Genomic DNA, 25,789 nt, shown 5'->3' with positions numbered 1-25,789 from the left:
CCTAACTTGAAACATTTCACAATCTTTTATTCTCTTTGCAATCATACGCCACGTACAGTTTTTGTCAATCATACACCTTGTTTCGAAACGATCTTTGCTTGATTTGTTAACTTTTAGTTGATAGCCATCTTCCACACATTTTGTATACAAAGTTATCTTCAAGTCTTCCTTTGTATCAAAACAATCATCTTTCTTGATATGAATAATTTTTGTGTAACAATCAACTGCTATCTTTACCAACTCTTCTTCCGGTATCTGAAGTAATTCTGACATATTCCAGTTATACTCCGTGGCATTTTCTTCGGGGACTTTTCTTTGGGGATTTTCTTCTTCTTTTTTTTCTTCTTCAGGGTTATATGAATTACAAAATGGATGTTCAACATGTTTATTTACAGTCGTAACTTCCTCCTCATTATCATCAACAACATCTTCCTCGACAACGGCTATTTCATCATCAAAATTCGAGTATTGACCAATATCAAAATCATTACACGCAGGGTCTGTTTCTTCTTCTGAAAAATCATCAAAATCCGAGTATTGACCAAGATCAAAGTCCGGGTATTGACCAAGATCAAATTTCGAATACTGACTAGTACTCACAATTTTTTCTATTGGCTCATCATCGTCTAACTGGTCAATACAAAAACCGGAATTTGGTGCTGAAAGTTGATTGAGATTTGGATTAGGGAAAGGTTGTGGGTTTTGAGATTGTGTTTGGTATTGAAAATGTGGCGAAACAATATTTGCTTGGTGATGAAATTGTGGTGGAACCATTAAATTTTGAGCACCATAAACTGGGGTTGAAAAACTTAGTTGATTACTACCCGCTACTGACCCAACTTCACTACTTCTAGGTTCAACAACATACAATGTAACATCATCACTTGAAATACTAATGTAGGCAATGAATCGTTCAACATCTTCATTGTCGGTTAACAAATAAACTTTATATTTTCTCTGAAAAGATAGCCTAAATCCACTTAGGGGCTCTAAATTCAATTTATTTGCAACACGTAACATTAGAGTTTCATAAGTTAACTTTTTTAATGACAGTTTAGTTGAAGATTCATGGGTAAAGGCATATATTGTAAAACACCATGAACATTCTCCATGACCCTCCAAAACACAAATCTATCCAAACATGATCAACATTAGATGTTTTCATTATTGTAAATTAATTTACTAAACAAACGAGCTGCGAAACTAAAACATGTTGCCGGAGAGAGTGATAGATGGAGATGGAATGAGTTGCGATTTAGGGATTTAGGTTATGAGTTGTTGCTGCTGCGTAGTTATATACCCAAAAACATTTGTGTTGCGAAACTAAAACCTGTTGCGAATTCAGAAATCGAGTTACGAATTTGAAATTCAGTATTGCGATAGTCAGAATCGCGTTGCGATAGTCAGAATCTTGTTGCGATAGTCAGAATCGCGTTGCGATAGTCAGAACGCGTTGCGATAGTCAGATTCGCGTTGCGATTTACATATTCTCATTGCGAATTAGGAAAATCGCAACGCGAATTTGGAAAATCGCAATGTGATAGTCAGAATCGCGTTACGAATCTGGAAACTGATTTGCGATACCGGAGTTCGCGTTGCGAATTATCGATCGCATTGCGATTTAGTTAGTCATTTTGGTAAATCCAAAAAATATTAGTTAAAATAGTATATTATAAGACATTTTTGGTCACTGAGGTTATTTTCTCAATACCAAATTCATATACACATCTTAAAGCTGGAGAAAGGTTTAAGAAAACTGGAAAACCCTTGCCATTTTTCACCGCCAGAAAAGAAAATTTGAAAATTCGGAGAAAGAAAGGAACTGTATGAAACAAATGAAAATCGAAGAGGTTCAATCAACGGCCAAAAAGCAAAGAATCGTAACTCACACACACATCAAAGGCCTTGGTCTCGATGTAATCGCACCCTCTCTCTTTCTTTCTGCGTCTATTTTTCCAGCTTCAATGCTCTGCATTTTCGTTTGTTCCTGGAAATGGGGTCGTAACTGTGTGTATTTTGAAGTTATATTTTTTGTTTTATTAATCCATGGGATATCGCCTTTTCATAAAAACTTTACTGGGTTTAGGGTTTTAAGCTTAAAAAGTTCACTTTTTTGTTCATTTTTCGGTTCTGATTTTGGCATACTTTTTGTTTTGTAGTGGATAAAAATGTAGTTTAAATTTCTTTAATGTTCGAAATTGGAGGTGATGATGTAGTCTGTATGAATTTTAGTTGATTCTCAATAGGTGGAGTATGGAAATTGAAAAGAATTAGCTGAGTGTTTAATGCAAGGGTTGTTATTAAGTTATTTATTTCTTAGACATTGTAATCTCCAATAGACGAGCTTTATGAATGTTTTTTCACAATGAAAAGAAATACACTAATTAGCTAACATACTCTTTACCCCATCTTTCTCTTTTGTTTGCTTGTTTTTTTACCAGCGAAAATGTGATCTATGCGCTTCTCCTTTTTAACCAAATTTGATTTTTTTTTATGGATTTTTTATCTTTGTTAGCCAGGCCACTGGAAATGCGATTCCTTTGGCTGCTTGTTTTGTGGGGCAAGTAGAGGCAAGAGAAGCAGCTGGTCTTGTGGTGGATATGATAAGGCAGAAGAAGATGGCTGGCAGTGCACTTTTGTTGGTTGGTTCTCCTGGTACTGGGAAAACAGCTTTGTCACTTGGAATATCCCAAGAGCTTGGGAGCAAGGTTTTCATTAATTCTTCTTGTTTATTTTTCGAATCTCTTTTGACTTTTGCCAATGTTGCTTGAATTCAGGTTTTTGGAGGTGTTTTCCAATTTGGTATATATACATTCCTTTCCCTTATTTGCAGGTTCCTTTCAGTCCAATGGTTGGATCTGAAGTATACTCTTCCGAAGTAAAGAAAACCGAGGTTCTGAACTTCTGATGGAAAATTTCCGACATGCTACAGATTTACGTATCAAGGAAAATAAGGAGGTCTATGAAGGAGAGGCAAGTTAGAGGTGATGATATCTATTTGTCTCTGATTTTTTGTGATTGTTTTCTCTAGGGATTGTTGAGATAGTTGCAGAGCCTGATCCTAGTTAGTCTTGTTTCAGGTTACCAAACTCTCTCCCGAAAAAACAGAGAGTGTTACTGGTGGTTATGGTAAAAGCATTAGCCATGTAATTATTGGATTGAAAACTGTTAAAGGAACAAAACAACTGAAGCTAGACCCTACAATTTATGATGCCTTGATCAAGGAAAAGGTAAGCTTTTAAGTTTCCCTTCTTTGCTACATGGAATAATATATATATTGTTCAAGTTTTTATTCTTCCAACTTCTTGTAAACCAAACGAGGCACAGTAGAATGTTAGATTATCCATCTTCCTCTAGGGACTTTCAAACATTTAGGTTGTTATGGTCCGTGTGTTTGGCTTCAATTTGATATTTAGTAGGATTTCTAATGACTGGCAGGTAGCTGTTGGAGATGTAATATATATTGAAGCTAATAGTGGAGTAGTCAAAAGAGTGGGCAGAAGCGATGCTTTTGCAACAGAGTTTGACCTTGAAGCAGAAGAATATGTTCCATTTCCAAAAGGAGAGGTTCATAAAAAGAAGATAGTGCAGGTTTGTCTCCATTTAGCTTAGACTTATGTGCTCCCTATAACATCATGTTATAGTTTATTGTTATTGACCATAGTGGTTTCTTTAATCTTTCTGCTTATGTTGCGTACTCTTGGGCCTTGTCACTTGTCAAATTTGGTAAAAACTTTTATTTGTCAATGTCAAAGGGCCAGTATTATTTTGTAGCAATGTGGTATAAATATTATGAACTATTGATTGCATTTGAGAAGTGAGCTTTGCTTTCTGAAATTTCTCACCAATGATTTGTCTATTACCAACTGTTGGTCTGCCTAAATGTAATAACTCAATTGAAAACAAAAGGGAATATTTTTTAAAATTTGATGCCTTTGTCCACAGTTGTTTGATTTCTTAAATATGTTAGTTGTATTTTCCTTTTTTGGTTCTAAATTTTTTTGGACACGTTGGAATTCATTAAATATATATATATTCTATCTTCTTCATCCCTAGGATGTAACACTTCATGATCTGGATGCTGTCAATGCACGACCACAAGGGGGACAGGACATACTATCTCTAATGGGTCAGATGATGAAGCCCAGGAAGACGGAAATTACTGACAAATTATGACAAGAAATAAATAAGGTATTATTTTCCAAACTAAGTTGAGGCCCGTTTTAGGATGATTTTTGTAGACAATCAGCAGTCCAATTTTACCAATGTTGTGATTTTTGTGGCCAATACATAGATAAAATCTCTTCAGCTAGTCACCGGTTTAATCCTATTACTAGTAAAAATCCTGTTATGATCAGCTCCCTAATATCTGTCATTATAGTACTTGGTTAGAGTTTTAGTCAAATGGTTTGCTTGTTCAATTTGGAAACAAGCTTACGTGGTTTTGATTACAACTGATATGCTCAATTGTTTGTTATTGTTTGTGACAGGTAGTAAACCGATATATTGATGAAGGTGTGGCAGAGCTTGTCCCAGGAGTTCTATTCATTGATGAGGTTTCATCCATTTCTTTAGTTGAGCTGTTCTAGTATATGATGTACGTCCTTAAATGCATGGATGCAATATTTGTTTCCATGTAAGTGTGCACATACATGTAGATCTAAGATACTGTCTTAGGTCTCAACATGTGCACATGCTCAAAGCTGATTTACTGATCATGCATGGTTATGTTCTCTAAATCATGTTTTACAGGTGCATATGCTGGACATGGAGTGCTTCTCCTACTTGAATCGTGCATTAGAGAGCTCACTATCTCCAATAGTAATTTTGCTACAAATAGAGGCATATGTAAGTAAGGTAATCAAAATCTATTTTGTCAGAATTTTTTTAGATATTTGCGGATTCACTTTTAATACATGTAAAAGGAAGTTTTATAAAATGTAAATTGAATATAAGCTTACTGGTATTACTTCATATACATGTGATTTGGTTGGTCTTGGTTCTTTATGAAGCATAGAATGCATAAAAGATTGTACCCCTAAGGCAGTTATTGGGGATAATTTTTTTTTTTTGTATTTGTTCAAAATTTGGCTATCATAATTTGAGGATTGATGGGATGAAATATGAACCAAGTTAAACAAAATCATCTACCACGTAGAATTGTGAAATGGGATTTTTCGTGTCTGCTAAATGATATTGACATGGCATAAATGGATTCAGCGTGCATTATAGTAGTTACGGTCATTTTTTACTGAGGTTAGTCTTAGTGATGAATTATGGTTGATGAAACTAGAAAAGCTAAACCTTGTTAGGCAAGGTAGTTCCTATTGCCTATGCCACTTAGGACAGTCTACGTGATTTGGGTTTAGGCTAGCTAGTTTCTCACTCCAACTATGATTGGTTATTATTTGGCTTAAAGTATCATCTCTCCCCTCTTTGGACTGCTTCTCTAGAAATTGCTTTATTTCTGCATAAGAGTGTGTAACCTATAATCTGTATACTTTTGTGTGTGCATATAGAGGGTAAAAATGGTTTTACATGTTCAGTTTCCAGGAATACAATTTAAGAAGCAGAATACTAATGAATTAAAAGGATGGAGAGAGAGAGTGTTAGAGCGAGAGAGGGGGGGAGAGAGAGTCATAGGTGGTCAGTCATCAGGCGAGGAGTGGACGGTGTTCGTGGACAATCTGAGTAAGAGAGTAACTTGGAAAATAGTAAAGGAAATTTTTCAACAACAGGGTAGCGTTCTGCGAGTCTTCATTCTGAGTAGTTCTAACAAGCCAAACTATAGAAACCATACTTTTGCTTTCGTTCAGTTTGCGAAGGAGGAAGGATTAAAGAAGGCGTTAACTAATGTTAATGGCATTTGGATAGATGGAAGGAGAGTATCGGTAGGAGTAGCTAAGTATCAGAAGCAGAGGTCTGGGCAAGCTGCTAAAGGTATTGTTAGAAATGAGGAAGACAAGATGGAAAAGAGTGTGACTGGGAGAAGAAGAGCTGGATATGAGTCTTTCAATCGATTGAGGGATGAAAGATCGTATAAGGAAGTGGTTGTCTCTGTTGATGGACGGAGGGAAGTTCCAGCGAGCAAAGAGATTCGGGAGGGTCTCTCAGGTAAGGCTATTGGGTTGAGGAATTTGTGGGAGATGCATATTCCCCCGGATGATTACAATTGGGTGAAAAGATCTTTGACTGGGATTATCAAACCACATTTAGATTTGGAAATAGTGGTGAATGGGCTGGCTAGTGAGGGGATTAAGGTTAAGGGAGCTAAATGGGGTTTCATATGGAACTCTTGTATCTTAACTTTTGGTTTGGGGGAAGATTTTGAGGAGGCGTGGTTGAGCAGGAGGGAGGAGCTATTTTTTTGGTTCGACTGGATTGATCCGGTTATGAGTGTTGATGGTATTCTGATGGCATTTTGTTTTGTTGACTTAGTTGGACTCCCATTACTATGTTGGAATGTCTCCTTTCTGGTAAAACTTGTATCAAGGTGGGGGGGAAGCTGGTGTGTTTCCACGAGTCGACGGTCAGAAGAGAGGATATGGTGGTGGCAAGAGTTCTATTGAGGGTGGCCAGTCCTTTTGATATTCAGGAAAATGTTACATTGGGATCGTATGGAAGATCATTTAAGATTAAAACTAGTGTGGGATCGGTTAGTACAAAACAGAGAGATTTTCAGCAAAAAACTCTATGGTGGCCGGAGATGGAGAGTTCAGAGATGTAGCTTCATCAGAGGAGGAAGATGATCGGTTCTCAGGCGGGGTAGGCGGTCTAGAATTGCTAGATGTGGAGTCTAGGGACACAGTAGACAGGTGGCAGGTAGGAGAAGTTGGTACAACAGAGGTAGGGGGTAAAGGGTTGGTGAGGGAGTATGGTTCAAATATGGCAGGCGGTAAAGGGGGACATCATTTAATGTTGCAGGAAGAAGAAGGTCAACATAGTGGTGTAAAGGTGTCAGACTGTCCAGGAAAAAATTTGAATTTGGAAGGGGATTACCGGGGTCTTGGGTTAAGGAATGACTTTTTTAATGAATGTGATAAAGCCCTGTCAGAGGACTTGAGTGAGCCCAATTCAAACAATTCTAGAATTTCTATTTCTGGGCCAGCTATGAATATAAATAAATTGGGCTATGACAAACTTAAAGAGTCTTGGGTGGAGGTAGTAGGAGAGCAGCAGCAACATGGCTTGTTTGAACCAAATTTGCAGAATTTGGTTACTGTTTCATCTGATCACAACTCAATTTCGACAACTTATGGGGACAAGGTCAGATTACAATCTCAGTCGAGTGGTATTCCAAAAGTGTCAAATGAAGATATGTTAGAGGAGGTAGAAGGTTTGGTCAAGGAAGTCAGCAATGTGGAGGAAGCAAAGATGGTAAGGGAAACAATGACAATCCCTACAGGTATTAACCAGGGGTCAGTGTTCAACAAAGAGTCTTTGATAAATGGTTTAAGAAGCTGGAGTCCATTAGATCATTTGTCTAGGAGTATGCACATTAGAAATGCATCGACTGGAAGGTGGAGTCGTGGTACTATTTATAGAGTATATAGAAGATCTAGAGAAAGAAATGTGTGGTTTAACCCGAGCAGAGAGGAGGGGGCTGTGCAATCTTTGGAGTTGATGGATCTTAACAGGAATATCAGTAAGCCTACCTCAAGTATCCAACCTCTTCCCACTATTTTGGAGGGAAGACCCACTGAGGTTGAGGTGGAAGGTGGGATCAGTAACAAGTCAGCAGTAAACAATTTACAGCAGGCTCGTAGTGTAGAAGAGGTTGGTATAGGGAATCAGTGTGACCCAGTGGTAAGGAAGGAGAATAGAAGAAGGAGAAGGCTCTTGACCAGGGAAGCTTTGGAGGTGGTTAGTATTCCTACTGTGTCTTCATCAAATTTCTCGATATTTTTGGAGGAGGCTTTGGCTACATGGGAAGTTAGTAAAATTCTAGGGATTTCATTCAAAGAGGGGAAGAAGGTAATTTTGGAAAAATTATTAATCTTGAGGAGGGCTTGGTTAAAAATAGGGAAGGGATGGCATCGGGGGAATAGGTTTCTGCTTTGTTTCCTTACTCTGAGGATTTGGTTTTATACTTGTCTATATGATGAAGATTAAGATAATTTCATGGAATGTCAGGGGTTTGAGTAAAAAAAAAATCAAGAGCTATAGCAAATATGGTCAAGAAGCATAAGCCGTGCATTCTTCTCATCCAAGAAACGAAGTTAGAAATTTGTTCTCAGGCCTTGAGGAGAAGGTTAGGAGGAAGGTTTCTTAATGGAGGAACATTCGTTCCAGCAGTGGGATCTACTGGTAGACTGTTGGTCTTGTGGAATGATAAAGACTTTGAAGTTTCAAATAGTCATTTAAGTGGCATATTCATAGCAGTTTTTGGGAAGTTCAAGAATTCAAGTGAAGAGTGTGTGATTATTAATGTTTATGGTCCCTCCATTGATTTAGAAAAGGAGGAATTTTTCAGGGAGTTGTTGGATTTTATTGTTGTTCAAATTGTGGCAATCTGCATTGGGGGTGATTTAAATGTTGATAAGATGCATATTAGACATATATTCTATGATATTTTCCTCATATTTGAATAACTAAAATTGATTAAATCATGGATTTTGATTATATTTCGTATTTTGTGGATTAGGTTGAAGGTTTGGACAAAACAAGTTCAAAATCTAATGATTAGCATGATCTTCACAAAATCCCCAAACTAAGGAGGAAAAATCGGAATTCAAGAAGTTGGCAAGACTAGAAGAGATTTTCGCATAAGGCGTGGGCACGGCTTATTCATCTTGAACTACCGCAGAAGAAGTCTACAATTAAGGCGTGGGCGCGCCTTACCAGTCCGTACAACCCTAAATTAGGGTTACAAATTTACAAAGGAAAAAAAGTTTAATGACGGCTGTAAGACTCTTTTGAATTATTCTTATCTTTAGAAAAATATTAGGGCATTTAAAACTTCTATTTTTGTGGGATTTTCTTTAAGGGAAACTTCTTTATCTAGAATAGGAAAATCCTTATAAAAGGGGAGCTAGGGCTTTCATAGGAGGCATTAGTTTTTACATCAAGTTTTACATCAGTTTTCATCTTTATTTTCTTTTAGTTTTCTTTCAATTATGAGTAGCAAATACTTTTGTTCCAACTGGAGGATAATTGAAGTTTTGGTTCTTCAAGGATTGTGAGATCTAAATAATTTTCATTGTTCTTTTACTTCTTTACTATTTATATATCTTTTGTTTTTATTAAGAATTATTGTCTTGATTGATTGTGCAAAGGATCCGTTGTTCAATTATCAGGTTGATAAATTGCCATTTAGAACTTTAAATCCGTAATTGTTTAAACGTTCTAATATTAGTGGTAAAGTAACATGGTTGATTATGATTATGTTATGAAGGTATATAACCTAGTCTAAATGAATCGAGCTTGTGTATTCGTTGGCTAGAATTGGTGGTCCCTCTAGTGATTAATGCTGTTGGTGGATTAAATCTTAAGAGCTTGTCTAGGGTTGTTCATTAACTAGGGAAATAATCAAAGAGCTTCTCTTGATTATCGAGAAACTAAGGAGAGACAGGTTGTTAGAGCTTCTCAATAACCATAACCAATTTAGTGAAAAGTAGAAGATTTTATCATTGCATCTATGATCAATTCTCTGAACCAATTCTGAAATTATACCTTTAGTTGGATATTTCCTTCATATTAATCTCTCTAAATTTTTGGTTGATTTTAAATGCTTTTTCTTTTTAATTTTTTCTCAATTCTAAAACCCCTTTTATTTGCTTTACTTTTCATTAAAATAAGTCTACCCAATCCCTGTGGATTCGACCTTGCTTATCACTACTACAAATTTATATTTCTAAAAGCAAGTATTATTATTTGTTGGATTCGATACCCACCAAATTTTTGGCGCCGTTGCCGGGGATTGGTGTCATTTAGATTTATTTTATGCCCCGTTCTTCTCGTGCAGGTGAACTCCAATTCGATCCTAAAATCGAGAAGACCGCTCGCAGGTTAAGAAAAGAAACTAACTTGCGAAACAAACAAGCTTCTTATTCTTCATCCCCTGAATCGGAATCTGCAGTCAACTTGGTTGATTCATCCAGCGATTCTGAAATAGAAGGAACAATGGCCAACGAAGAAAGAACTCTAAGAGAATTGGTGCACCAAATGTGAATCAACAACCGCTCTGCATTGACTACCCAACTTTGGAGGTAGCTTTTGAATTAAAATCTGGTTTGATTCATTTGTTGCCTACTTTTCATGGACTTGAGAACATAGTCACATAAATCGCTCAACAGCCCACGATCTGCATTCCGTACGAAGCGATCCGAAATGCGGTACAAACGCATTCCAGTCGTTTCAAAATCGCGATTCGGTACGAGATTTGGGTTTAGATGGAGTCCTAGCTCCTCGTCGGAGCATAGGACGGCGGATGGCATGGAGGCTTTGGGTTTCATCGAGTGTTAAAGAGGAGCTTGAGGGAGAGGAAATGGGGGAACGACAGGGGTCGGTTTAAGGCTGAAGAAGATAATGAACTAGGCGAAACTAACCTTGGCTTACGATGGCGGCTATCGATGATGCTGTCGAAGAAGAAGATAGGAGGGTGAAGAAGATAGGAGAGTTGGGTTCCTATAAAAAAAAGAGGGAGAGTTGGAGAGAGGCGGCTGAGTTTGGGTATTTTAATACCTTTAGTTAGGTTTTCGGTTAAATTAGGATTTGGTCACCGTATTCTTAGGGGTAAATTATGTTTAGGCCTCGTAATTTAGTGAATGTTTATAAAACGGTCCCTAATTCGTCCCAATTTTCTGATTTTGTTTTAAATATTTAGGTACCATTTATGTTATTTTACATATTATTTTAGATTAAATAGAATTTGATAAATTATATATAGGACCCTGTAACTTATGCGCATTTTGTACTTAGGTCACTGATTTATTTCTAATTTTACCTGTTCAATTTTATATTTGTTTCTGGTTAAGGGTAAATATTGTTTAAATCCCTATTTTTTATGTGTTATTTCAGTTATTAAGGAAGTTTTAATTTCTTTTATTTTATTCCTACTATTTATAGTTACTTATAAAATTTGATGTAGAAAAATAACAACCTAAGAAACGGGTACATCGTACCGAAGCGATCCGAAATAAGTCTACCCCCTCGTACCGAATTTTAGGGACCTAGCAAATTGCGATCCCGTTCCACGTTCCCGTACCGAGCGTACCGCGATCCATGTGACTATGCTTGAGAATGAAGATCCTCACAAGCATTTGAAGGAATTTCATGTGGTATGTTCAAGTATGAGACCGCAAGAAGTGGCCGAAGAGCAGGTAAAACTACTCGCTTTTCCGTTCTCGCTAGTCGATAGAGCTAAAGATTGGTTCTTCTATTTACCCCTTGGTTCTGTGACTACTTGGGCCGATATGGTGAGGTTGTTTCTTGATAAAAAAATTTCCTGCTTCAAGAGCCGCTGGAATTCGAAGGGAGATATGTGGAATAAAACAAAAAGATACTGAGACCCTTCACGAGTATTGGGAACGATTCAAATGACTGTGTGCCAGCTGCCCTCAACATGGGATTTCTGAGCAACTTCACATCCGATATTTGTATGAAGGACTACTACCGATGGAGAGGAAGATGATGGATGCAGCCAGTGGAGGTGCCATAGTGAATAAAACTCCTCACGATGCTAGGGCATTGATCTCCATCATGGTCGACAATTCACAATAATTTGGCTTTAGGCAAGATACATCTTCAAGAATGGTGAATAGGTAGGTTCGTCCTCCATTTAACATCAATTATCGCATCTCACCTCCCTTGTTCAACAACTAGTTGTAGGAAAAATGCAACAAGTGAAAGCTTGTGGGATATGTGATGCGATTGGTCACCCAACTGACATGTGCCCTACACTTCAAGATGATTCTCACGAGTACACCAATGCAGTTGGAAGGTTTCCCGATCCTCCACAAAGGAAATATGATCCTTACTTAAATACCTATAATCCAGGATGGAGGGATCATCCTAACCTTAGCTATGGACCAAGACCATCACAATTTCAACGTTTTCCACCTGAGCAGTCTTCTTCAAAGACATGTATGTCCCTAGAAGAAATTGTAAAATCACTTGCAACTAATACACAACAATTTTAGCAAGAGACAAGAACGAGCATGCAAAATTTAGAGAATCAAGTGAGTCAATTGGCATCCTCCGTGAGTCGGTTGGAATCCCAAGGTAAGTTACCTTCACAAACCATTGTTAATTCAAAGCAAAATGTTAGTGCAATCACTTTAAGAATTGGAAAGGAGTTGAAGGAACCTAGTCCATTGGCACATGGGAGAGCCTTAGAGGAAGAAACTGAAAAGGAAGTTGTTGCTCCTCAGACTCAGAAAGACCAACCTAAAGGACTCAAAAGAGAAAAACCGAAAGAATTTGCCATAGATCCTCCTTTTCCCTCTAGATTCGCTAAGTCCAAGAAAGAAGCAGAAGAGAAAGAAATTCTTGAGACATTTCGCAAGATCGAGGTAAATATTCCTTTACTAGATGTAATTAAACAAGTACTTCGATATGCTAAAGTTCTTAAAGAATTATGCACCAACAAGAGAAAGCTCAAGGGTAATGAAAAGGTAAGTATGGGGGAGAATGTTTCAGCTGTCCTCCAGAAAAAACTACCCCCCAAGTGCAAAGATCCAGGTATGTTTACTATCCCTTGTAAACTCGGTAATGTTAGGATTGAGAGAGCAATATTAGATCTAGGAGCCTCAATAAATATCATGCCTATTTCTATTTACTCATCTCTGAATGTTGGTCCTTTGAAAGAAACAGGAGTGATTTTTCAACTTGCTGATAGATCTAATGTATATCCTGAGGGAGTTTTAGAGGATGTTTTGGTGCAAGTTAATGAATTGGTTTTTCTTGCAGATTTTTATGTGCTTGATATGCAAAAAGATGATTATTCTAAATCAACATCAATTTTGTTAGGAAGACCATTTTTGAAAACAACTAGGACAAAAATTGATGTAAATGATGGTACACTTACCATGGAATTTGATGGTGAAATTATTAAATTCAATATTTATGATACCATGAGATGTCCTAGTGATGTGTCCTCTGTTTTTGTCATGGATGTTATTGACCCTCTAGCACAGGAAACTTTTGATCAAAATGAAGATGACAAGTTGAAAGATACACTCAACATGAATTTCAGTTCTGAAGGATTGCAGGGAATCATGAAAAAGTCTGTGATGGATCTTGATTTACAAGATGCAATCCAAGAACTAAAATCATTCAAACTCATGAGGTATAATGTATTCTTATATTGAGTCACCTCTTTCTCACACCAAGCTTCTTCCTTCTATTGTGCAGGCACCAAAATTGGAAACGAAGCCTTTACCAAATCATCTGAAGCATGTATATTTAGGAGGAGAAGAAACTATTTCGGTAATCATTCCCAACAAACTCTCTCACTTAGAAGAAGAAAAGTTGATTCGAATGCTTAGAGAGTACAAGGAAGCTATTGGATGGAGAAAAAATTTCTCTATTGATGAAATACAAAGTTTGGATACAGGTCAAATATTTAAGGTTGATGATCATCGTTTCAAACCTTTTTATGAAGGTTCTCTGGTGCATACTGTTGGTCAAACCATTTTGGAGTACCCAACTTAGGATAATTGAGAAGCTACAACGTCTAGCCAAAGACGTTAAAGAAAGACGCTCTTGGGAGGCAACCCAAATTTTCTTTTTTTTTCAATTTCTATTTTTGTTCTTTTTATTTTATTTTTCCTTGATTTTAGGAGTACAATTTATCTTGTTTTCCTCTTTAGGTCAGAAGATGGATTTTTGTAACCCGTGGGCACGCCTTACAAAAGCAGAATTATTCCTAAAGTCTCTCACTATCCAGAAGATGTTTTTGTATAAGACGTGCCTACGTCTAAACTCAACACCACTTCTAGTTCAGGAAACAAGATTCAAATATAAATGTGCCTCATCTTTTCTTTATTTTTTATGCTCATTCAGAAGAATACGCGCCACCAGCTGTCTTCTCCACTCCACCTGACCCACATCTCTGCTCAGTCCGAGAATCAACTCAGCCGACGCACAACGCCTTCACTCCCATCTCGTGACAGATATCGTGGTTGATGCTCAATATTTTCAGGGGAGTTTTATACTCTTATTCTTTTATGGTTTTTGAGCATTTACTTTTGATACATTGAGGACAATATATGTATTAAGTGTGGGGGAGAGTATTTCATACATGGTTTTGCTTTGAACATAATTTTGCTTCAATTTTTTTTTTGAAAAAACAAGTATGCTTTAGTTCTTGTTTGTGATTTTTCTCTTCGAAATTCCAGATTCTTTCGATGTTTGTTCTTACATGATTTGGATTGTTGTGAATTATCGAATTAAGTTGAAGCATAATAGGGAATTAGCTTGAGTAGTTGAATTTCCTTACTACACACTGGCTGATTACTCTTGATGACTGATTGAATGAAAAATATGTGGGAGTTAATACATGTTTACCCTTTTTGTGAGTTTTTGGGCCAATGAGCACTCATTTTTCAGCATGCTTCATTTCTTGATTGAGTGATTGCCATACATAGTTAATTTTTCTAGAACTTGCTTTGCTATACATGTCAAAGACCACATTTTAGAATTAGATGCATCAAGAACGATAAGGGCATTTAGGTGAAACCACTTTTAGCTTTCGTAAAGAGCCTACCCTAATTATCATCCTTAGAAAGCCAATTTTGAGCCTGAGCCTTTTTGTTTGAAATTAACCATGGTACAAGCAAATATCAAATCCTTTTTGTTAATTTCCCCTCTTTTGAACCTTGAATTGGAGGATTGTATGAGCTTTTCACATGAGAATTCAAATCATCTTGAGAAGAGCAGAAGATGTTGGAATAAATTAATTCGAGTTACAATCTCTTTCATTTGAAAAAAAATAAAACAAAAGAAAAAGAAAGAAAAAGAAAAAAATCGTGCAAAGGAAATGAAGAAAGAGAGATTGTGCAATGAAAAAAAAATGTTATATGGCTTGAAGAGAACATTTGAAGATTGAGTTCCATGTGGATAAGTTCGTATGACTCATTTGATAAAACAACTCAAATTCCTTTCCTACTAAACCTCACCTAAGCCCCATTACACCCTATTTAAGACCATTAGGTTTTTAAGCATTCAATTCATTGACTAGTGGTGGGATGTGATAGGTTAGAAAGCGTATGGTAAAAATTTTCTATGTTTTGGCTTGAGAGTTTGTTGACACCCCTAAACACTTCGAGCTTATTGAGTGAATCCAATGTGAGGGTATTAGATCCCACATTTTGATTTCGAAAAGATTGATGGAGTGATTATTCATGTATGTTGGTTTATGAGAATTTCTTCTACGAATTGTTCGTTCCTTATTTGTGTTTAGATTTGAGTCTTTAAGGCATGATAATTTTGATTATGGAGGGATGAGCAAAGGAAGAAGAAGGATTAATGTTGAGAAGAGTTATGAATTCGAACTATTGTATGTTGAGGACAAGCATTGGTTTAAGTGTGGGGAATTTGATAAGATGCATAGTATACATATATTCTATGATATTTTCCTCATATTTGAATAACTAAAATTAATTAAATCATGGATTTTGATTATATTTCGTATTTTGTGGATTAGGTTGAAGGTTTGGACAAAACAAGTTCAAAATCTAATGATTAGCATGATCTTCACAAAATCCCCAAATTAAAGAGGAAAAATCGAATTCAAGAAGTTGGCAAGACCAGAAGAGGTTTTCGTATAAGGCGTGGGCACGACTTATTCATCTTGAACTACCGCAGAAGTCTACAATTAAGGCGTGGGCGCGCCTTACCAGTCCGTACAACCCTAAATTAGGGTTACGAATTTACAAAGGAAAAAGAGTTTAATGACGACCGGAAGACTCTTTTGAATTATTCTTATCTTTAGAAAAAGATTAAGGCATTTAAAACTCCTATTTTTGTGGGATTTTCTTTAAGGGAAACTTCTTTATCTAGAATAGGAAAATCCTTATAAAAGGGGAGCTAGGGCTTTCATAGGAGGCATTAGTTTTTACATCAAGTTTTACATCAGTTTTCATCTTTATTTCCTTTTAGTTTTCTTTCAATTATGAGTAGCTAAATACTTTTGTTCCAACTGGAGGATAATTGAAGTTTTGGTTCTTCAAGGATTGTGAGATCTAAATAATTTTCATTGTTCTTTTACTTCTTTACTATTTATATATCTTCTGTTTTTATTAAGAATTATTGTCTTGATTGATTGTGCAAAGGATCCGTTATTCAATTATTAGGTTGATAAATTACCATTTAGAACTTTAAATCCGTAATTGTTTAAACGTTCTAATATTAGTGGTAAAGTAACATGGTTGATTATGATTATGTTATGAAGGTATATAACATAGTCTAAACGAATCGAGCTTGTGTATTCGTTGGCTAGAATTGGTGGTCCCTCTAGTGATTAATGCTGTTGGTGGATTAAATCTTAAGAGCTTGTCTAGGGTTGTTCATTAACTAGGGAATTAATCAAAGAGCTTCTCTTGATTATCGAGAAACTAAGGAGAGACAGGTTGTTAGAGCTTCTCAATAACCATAACCAATTTAGTGAAAAGTAGAAGATTTTATCATTGCATCTATGATCAATTCTCTGAACCAATTCTGAAATTATACCTTTAGTTGGATATTTCCTTAATATTAATCTCTCTAAATTTTTGGTTGATTTTAAGTGCTTTTTCTTTTTAATTTTTTCTCAATTCTAAAACCCCTTTTATTTGCTTTACTTTTCATTAAAATAAGTCTACTCAATCCCTGTGGATTCGACCTTGCTTATCACTACTACAAATTTATATTTCTAAAAGCAAGTATTATTATTTGTTGGATTCGACACCCACCAAATGTGTATCTTGATCCAACTGAGAAGTTGGGAAAGTCTCAAAATTGGCTATCTATAGATATTCTAAGAAATTTTCTGATTCAAACTAACTTAATAGATCTCCCTATGGTAGGGGGAAGGTTTACTTGGTGTAATAACAGGGAAGCATCTACTTGGGTAAGACTTGACAGGTTCTTGATTTCTGGGAGTTTTCTGCTATGTTTTCCGAATATTGTGCAGAACTTATTACCTAGGTCCCTATATGATCACAATCTTGTATTATTAGAGGAAAAATCTGTTGATTGGGGCCCTAAACCGTTCAAATTTTTTAATTATCTCTTAGAGGATGAAGGATTTGACGATGTCGTTAAATTTTCATTAGATAATTCTACAGGAAACAAAGAAGTCAATCAGAAATTGGTCAGGTAGAAAGTTTTATCGGATCTCTGACTCTATTTCAGAGTTGGAACTAAAAATCAATGATATTGAATGTACGGCACAAAGCAGTGTTCTGTCTCAACAAGAGTGGGATCAGTTGATGCAGTTCAAATCGAATCTTTGGAGGCTATATAGGATTGAAGAAAGTATATGGTTTCAGAAATCAAGGGCGAGATGGATTAAGGATGGGGACAGAAATACCAGATTTTTTCATTTGTCTGCACTAAACAGAAGTAAAAGAAATGAAATCACAAGTTTGAACTTCAATGGTTTTGTGGTCTCAGATCCGAAAGTGATTAAGCTGCATATTGCAGAGTATTTCAAAAAAGCCTATAATTTCAAGTCAACAATGGAAGTAGAAGATTTATCTCTGGTTTTTGCAAAGCTAACAGGGGACCAATCTAAGAAACTAGAGGAGCAGTTCCTAGAACAGGAAGTATGGCAAGCAATAGACTCATCGGACAGTTCTAAAGCACTAGGTCCGGATGGCTTTACAATGGGTTTTTACAAGAAACATTGGCCTAGTTTAAAGGAGCATGTATTGAAGTTTTTTCAGGATTTTTACTTGGGCAGGAAATGGGAACATGGGGTTAATCATGCATTTATCACGTTTATTCCGAAGAAGATTAATCTGGAGACTGTGGAGGACTTTAGACCTATCAGCCTCGTAGGTAGTCTTTACAAGATCCTCTCTAAAGTTTTATCTGAGAGATTGAGCTGTTGTATTGGGGACATAATCAGTCAGTCCCAGTTTGCTTTTATACCAGGGAGACAACTGTTGGATTGTGCTTTTATTACGAATGAAGGAATCGACTATTGGAGAAAACAAGGGTTGCAAGGGGTTGTTTTAAAGGTTGATTTTCGTAGAGCTTACGATTATGTGGAATGGCCAATTTTATTTAGAGCAATGGCAGATATGGGTCTTGGGAATAGATGGTCCTCGTGGATTTCTCAGTGCCTTTCAACAGCTTCCATCTCGATACTCGTTAATGGGTCTCCTTCGGAAGAGTTTCCTATGGCCAAAGGTCTTAGACAATGGTGCAATCTCTCTCCTCTCCTATTTAACATCGTAGGTGAGATCTCCATTTGATGATTTCTAAAGCAGTCGACAGGGGTTTGTTCCAAGGCTTTGTCATTGGGAAATCGGAAAATTCTGCTAGGTTGTCTCACTTGCAGTTCGCCGATGACTTAATCATTTTTTGTCAAGCCTCTCTAACTCAGATCAAGAATGTGAAAAGAGTGTTGAGGATTTTTAGTATTATGGCTGGTTTGCATTTAAATTTAGAGAAGAGTAAGCTGTTTGGAATTAATATGGAGCAGGATGTACTAACAGATTGGGCAGTCCAAGTGGGTTGTTCAGTTGGTTCCTTTCCAACGGAATATTTGGGTCTTCCACTGGGTGCCAAGAAAAATTCAGAGGCTTTATGGGATCTTGTATTTAAGAACTTCAGTTCCAAACTTGCTGGGTGGAAAGCGCCTTGTTTGTCTTTGGCTGGAAGGACAGTATTATTAAAGTCGGTTTTAACTTCCTTACCAATTTTTTTCTTATCGGTGTTTAAAATGCCTTGTAAAATTGGTAAGAAGATAAATTCCTTATTAGCTAATTTTCTATGAGGAGATAAGGAGGAAAAGAGGAAGATTCATTGGGTGAAATGGAGCACGGTTTGTAGGCCATTGAACAGTGGTGGTCTGGGTGTATTAGATTTGAACCTAACTAATTGGGCTCTTCCAGGCGAACTTGTGGTTCACTACAACAGACGCAGTAGGTGCAACTGCTGTGAACACCTCTAGTACCCCCTCTGGTCCGGACAACGCTTACACTTTTTACTACTCCAGCAAGGAAAAACGTGGGAGGTAGAACAAAAAGAAGAGGACAAAGCTTCGGAAACGGAACAGGCGATCCTTCACCAGACGTTTGTTGGTCGGATTGAGGCAGTATGGTAATTTTCATCTCTCCGTGCATTATAATATGAACGATGTACTGGTCGCCTTGGCCCGTGAGGCAGGTTGGACAGTGGAGGACGATGGCACTACCTACAGACACTCGCCTTCGCCCCAAAATCAGCAAAATTTCACAGTAAATTCAGCGAGGTCGGCTAAAAGTCTGTTATCAACCGGGCGTTTGAAAAATTGCTCTGCTAAAGCTACTTCAGACTGTCAACCACCTGTTGTTATGACTGTCGACAATGGAATGTCTTCATCTAAAGGAGGGAAACAAAAGGTCGGAAAGAATTCTGTAGTTCAGGCATCGCCAACTCTTCCTACCGCTGATATTGATTATGATGGAACTAAGGAGAGCACCACGAAAGGGTACTCCTATGGAAAATTCTCCAAAGTAACGAGAATGAGAAGAAACGGGTTTCAAAATTGGTCAAAGGATAGTCATACAAGAATCGGAAATGGGATCAGAAATGGTTGTTACACGTTTTTTTATCGAAAACCTTCTAGAGTTGATCCATTGGAAGAGACTTGGGTCTATTTTTGGCACACATGGTCAAGTTTTTGATGCCTTCATTCCTAGTTTGGATTTATTCGCTATGCAACAATTGAAGAATCCAGGATAGCGATATCAAAGATGAATGTTTAATTATATTTTTGGCAGCAAAGTCAGAGTCTCTTTGGCTAAATATAAACCCCGACAGTCTTTTTGGAGGAAGTCTTCGACAGTTGTTCACAGTAAGTTTGGCAGGGATGATATTTCGAGGAATAAACTCTTTAAAGTTGAGGGCGTAGTGGACGAAGATAAACTACAAGTGTTGAGCAACTGTCTTGTGGGGTGGTGCAAGAATTTTATCAAAATTGGTAATCTTGCTAACCAATTACAAGCCAAAGGATTAGTTGGTTTCACGCTAATGAGAGTTACGGGAAATGTAGTTCTCATGGTTTTTGAAGACTCTAATTCGTTGATAAGCGTGAAGGATGATAAGTTAGAGATGCTTGCAGAATGGTTTTCCAGAGTGGAAACGTGGTCTGAAAGCCTAATGGTGGAGAGCCTGCGCGTATGGTTAGTTTGCGAAGGTATCCATTTTCATGCTTGGAATTGGGATACTTTCAAAAATATGGCAACTAAATGGGGCAAGTTAGTAGCAATTGACAACAGTTGTGAGTTTCCATCGTCTTTTGATCGGCGTCACAAATGCTAAAGGGAGAATTGATGAGTTGTTGGAGTTAAAGGTCGGTGATAATTTATTCGATTTGTTGGTGCATGAAGTTGATCTTTCCTTCAAACCTAATTCTTGGGTCCCTGAAGATTGCGATATTTCACTAGAACTAGCTCCTCCTATAGGATCGTGATTGTTCGGTAGTTGCATTCAGAGGTGTTTTTGTTTGGGGTTGTAATTGTTTGTTTCTATTTCGCTATGTTATATTACATCTTGAGGTGTATTTTAGAAATAGGGTTATTGTCTTAGGGGTTTTTGGTTTGAAGATGTAAGATTTCTAGGTGATACGGTTTGTAATGGTGTATATTCTCATATGAGGGATCGGTGTTACCACATGTACTTGGTTTACTATTCAATAAAATTTGAGGCACTCTTTTCTTCCTTACTATGTTCTTCAACATACTTCTAAGTATGTGGAAGAATACGAATGGAGTTTTTAATGAGATCTCCAACTTCTATAAAAAAAATGGTATATTTTCTATGGAGTTTCACCCTATTTTTACAAATTCCCGTTATGCATTACTGAGCTGTTTGGTTCTGGTCTCTAAAATGTGGATGCCCTTTTGTAGGGATACAGAAATGAATAGTCCTCATGGCATACCGGATGACTTACTGGACAGATTGGTGATTATCCGTACACAGATTTACGGTCCTGCTGAAATGATACAGGTTCAAGACCTGTTCATATGAGCTTTTGCTGACAGCATAACTTTGTTACTTGTACCGTGCATCGGATGACAACTATGTTTTCACTTATTATGGTCCGCAGATATTAGCAATCCGTGCGCAGGTGGAAGAACTGATTGTGGATGAAGAAAGTCTGGCACTGCTAGGAAAGATTGGACAAAGCACATCGTTAAGGTCAGACTTAAAACCCTGCTTTTGCTCTAGTATCAGTTGGGAGTGCATCTTTAGCCTTACTTCAATGTTTCCATTTATTCAGACATGCAGTTCAGCTGTTATCTCCTGCTAGCATCGTGGCAAAAATGAACGGACGAGATGGGATTTGCAAGGTAATTTAATATCGAACGTAGCTGTTCTTCACGATCGTTGTTTGCAAATTGCAACCAGTTAAAAGAAATAAATGTGTGTTCATTTACTTATTCATAGGCGGATAGGCCTGTAAATGAACTGAACGTTCAGCGAACCGTTCATAAATCCTGTGGTGAGAATTTGGTTTATGTTCGTTTATTTATTTAAATGAACGAACATGAACAAGATTTTGTGTTCGTTTAATTAAATGAACGAACATGAACAAAAGGCTAGTTCTTTCATTTACGTTCATGAACGTTCGATTATATGTTCGTTTATGTTCGTTCATTTATGTTCGAACAGATGTCAAGTTGAATATGTTACGAAGATTATTAAAGTTGTTTGGATTTCAAGAAGATTGTTTTGTTGAACAAATTAATTTTAAGACTTTATTATGTTCATATAGCTTATATATGATTTATGTATGTTTTTGTCGTATTCGAACAAATTAATTATAAAGTTTTAGGTTATATTAATGAATTTTAAGTTTTTATTCTTATTTACTTTTTTTACATTCATTTGTTGTGTCTGAATAAGTTTGTTTTTTGTGTTTGTGTTGTTCGTTTATGTTCGCTCGTTTGTGTTCGTTTACGTTCATTTATCATTTAAATGAACGAACATGAACAAGTTATATTTCTTAATGAACAAACATGAACAAAAAAAAATTTGTTCGTTTTTTTCTTGTTCGTTTATTTATTAAATGAACGAACATGAACATACTTCCGTTCGTGTGTGTTCGATTTATTTACAGGCCTATAGGCGGATCTTGAGGAAGTAAGTAAGCTATACATAGATGCCAAGTCTTCTGCAAATATTCTTCAAGAGCAGCAGGGAAAGTACATCTCGTGATTATCCCCAATCATGGCTTCAATTTTTGTTGTGCATTGCCATGTTATTCATTCTGGGAAAGTAAGCAAAAGATTTGAACCAGATTACGACTTGAATTTTTTATGGATGTAGTTTTTTCCGTTGTCTGCCACGACTTTGTGAGTTAAATGTTTACAAATTTAATATATGAAAACCCTATTAGCAAAAGGTGTAAATATTCTTTGGAACCCTAACAATTTTAAAAATAATTAAATTTGTAACTCTCAAGAAAATAATCAAAATATTCTTTAATTAAAAAAACTATGAACTTAATAAAAAGATATCCATATAATTTTCAAAAAAAATATTAAAATTAAAAAAACAATTTTTAAAAATAAAGAAATTGAGGGCTAGTCAATATAGTGAATTATCATATTAGTAACATAACATTTAACGTCGATGGTTAAATTGATGAAATTAAATGAGTTTGAATATAAAATTAATGCAATTTAAAATTATGGACAAGATTGATTATTTGAATTTATTATAAGATTAAAATAACCATTAAGCCAAAAGGCTATAAGTAGAGGTGAACATTCGATCGAGTCGAGTTAAAATTTTTTTAGTTATTCAAGTGATGTGTCTTATTTTATAACTTAAATTTGATTTGTAATTTTTTTGAGTCAAGTTGAGTTTTTGAGTTCTTGTTTAAATTTAATTGTAAATATTTATAATATTATGATACTAATTTAAATAATTTTTTATAATCATGTACGATACATATATATTTTTATATGAGATATACATATATATACATAATTGAGGGACTCTTAAACTTGAAAATCAATCTACTATTTATTAAAATTTTGAGTTATTCGAGTTATTTAAGTAGTGTCGCAACCGTCTTTCGGTTGGGCCCCGAAATTGGGTTTCGACTTGAATTGATTGGGTTAGAGTCGCCACCGATCACTTTAAAAATGATATTTAGGTAGATCGGACACCATCTTACCTGATCTGCGTTTCACCAGAAATGTGTCGGGTTCGAGAGTCTGTTACGGTCAAGGAAGGATTAGCACCCTTGAACCGCCCTTTCGGTATCAATTACTTTATCAGTTATCTTAATTGCGAAAATTAAAGTTTAAAAATTCAATTCGAAATAATTACTTTTGATTGAAAAAATAAATAAAAAACGTTAGATAAGAAATAATAAATAAATATAAAATAAATCAAAAGGGAAAAATAAAATAAAATATATAAAAAATAACACTTTAAAAGTAATAAAATAAACGAAATAAAAATTGCAAAAAAAATATTAGTGAAAATAGAATAAATAATTAAATAAAATATAGATCAAATCATAAAAATAAATTAGGGGTTAGATTGAATCAGGATAAAGTTTGTAGACTGAAAGTTAAATATAAAAAATATAAATTGGCTTTGGTGTAATTTACCCAGAAAAATCTACAAAACCAAATCTGCATCTCAATTCATTTTCGCGTGTTTTCATAATGTCAATTTTCCATTCTTTACACAGCCGGCCATGGTTGGTGATCTTCATCGGTCTATCGTCATCGTCGACGGTGTACCGTTCATTATTAAATTTTACGAGTGACTGTTTCGGTCACCTGAGTCCAAATCCAGTGGCGTTTCTCTAGAAATGCTCAGATGCCACAAAAGAGCCGAAAACAGTTGGGATTCTGCTCCGATCCGTCACGGTCCACCGCTAGATCGTCTTGGTTCCGAAGTATGTTACTCGTATCACCGTAATGAAACTCCCCGTATATTAGTGAATAAAGACTCCAGTCGCCGGGAAAATGTGTCAATCGAAGAGAAGGTTTCTTGCTTCTTGTCTGGGCGTGCTCCTCTTTATATTTGTTTTCGATTGAATATGTTGATTGCTTGATGTGTTTCAAATCGACAGAACATTTTGCAAAGCTTGATCATTCTCTATAAAAGGCTACTGCTTTCTTTCCATATTGTATTAATTGAACAAGGAAGCAAGTTTTCGATTTTACAGAAGCCCCCTTTTTTTTTCCTTCCATTCTATGTGTATTTATAGTGCTAATTTGGTTTTAGACTCCCGTTAGGACTAAAACTCTTACTTTGCTTGTGGCGAGGATTTCGGTGACGTGGAGGAGACGTGAGGCGAGAGGAGTCTTCGGGTTGACCGTGGAACTCGGCTGGCAGTTCCCCCTTGCATGTTGGCTGCAACGCTGAAGATGTAGAAGACTAGGGTTTCTGTTGGGCCTTGTGTACAGGGCCTTGGAGTTTAAACTCATTTGTAGTATTGAACCTGAAAAATAAAATAGCAATGAATAATAATATAATGATATAATATAATAACATGTATATAAAATATAAAGTCGGACGAAAATGCATGTCGACAGCTGCCCCTCTTTGACCTTTTCGTGGAACAAAAAAGGACAAAGATAAAAGATCACATACACTGGAAATCGAAAATGCATTAAATACCTCATGAAAATTCTTCTTCTTCTTTTCTATTGCTTCTTGTCTGGGCGTGCTCCTCTTTATATTGTTTTCGATTGAATATGTTTGATTGCTTGATGTGTTTCAAATCGACAGAACATTTTCAAAGCTTGATCATTCTCTATAAAAAGGCTACTGCTTTCTTTCCATATTGTATTAATTGAACAAGGAAGCAAGTTTTCGATTTTACAGAAGGATCCCCCTTTTTTTTTCCTTCCACTCTATGTGTATTTATAGTGCTAATTCGGTTTTAGACTCCCGTTAGGACTAAAACTCTTGCTTTGCTTGTGGCGAGGATTCCGGTGACGTGGATGGAGACGTGAGGTGAGAGGAGTCTTCGGGTTGACCGTGGAACTCGGCTGGCAGTTCCCCCTTGCATGTTGGCTGCAACGCTGAAGATGTAGAAGACTAGGGTTTCTGTTGGGCCATTGTGTACAGGGCCTTGGAGTTTAAACTCATTTGTAGTATTGAACCTGAAAAATAAAATAGCAAATGAATATAATATATAATGATATAATATAATAACATGTATATAAAATATAAAGTCGGACGAAAATGCATGTCAACAGCTGCCCCTCTTTGACCTTTTTCGTGGAACGAAAAATAGGACAAAGATAAAAGACAAATTTTCGACCATATCGAATATCCTCTGTCGCAGAGTTGAAATCCGATATTTGATTGGTTTGTCAAATTAAACTGAAATATGGAATGACTCCCTCGTCGTGAGGTCGAATTGAACTGGAAGCTTTTGAGCACAACATCCTTCGTCGTAAAGTTGAAATCGAACTCAAAAACCATTGGCAAGTAGCCTCTGAATCGTCTTCTTGCTCAAGATACTTCATCGTGAAGGTGAAACCTGACTTGAAGACTTCTGTGTTGATGTGTTATAGATGACTCCTTTGGGTCAATCTGTTTATGAAGTTGGAATCGTATATGACCCCTCGCGTGAAGTGAGCCTTGGATTTGGATATCCTTCGTCGTAAGTTGAAAT

At 36.4% G+C, this 25,789-nt stretch overlaps 1 pseudogene; it reads left to right on the top strand.

Annotated features, from left to right (window-relative positions):
• The first annotated feature begins 1,826 nt into the window (after positions 1 to 1,826).
• LOC120210093 lies at positions 1,827 to 22,353 on the top strand (annotated as a pseudogene).
• The last annotated feature ends 3,436 nt before the right edge of the window (positions 22,354 to 25,789 follow it).

Source organism: Hibiscus syriacus, unplaced genomic scaffold (assembly GCF_006381635.1).
Source record: "Hibiscus syriacus cultivar Baekdansim isolate YM2019G1 unplaced genomic scaffold, ASM638163v2 tig00000715_pilon, whole genome shotgun sequence".
In the NCBI taxonomy this organism is placed as follows: domain Eukaryota; kingdom Viridiplantae; phylum Streptophyta; class Magnoliopsida; order Malvales; family Malvaceae; genus Hibiscus; species Hibiscus syriacus.
The sequence above is the reverse complement of the archived record's forward strand: the minus strand, read 5'-3'. Positions and strand labels throughout refer to the sequence as shown.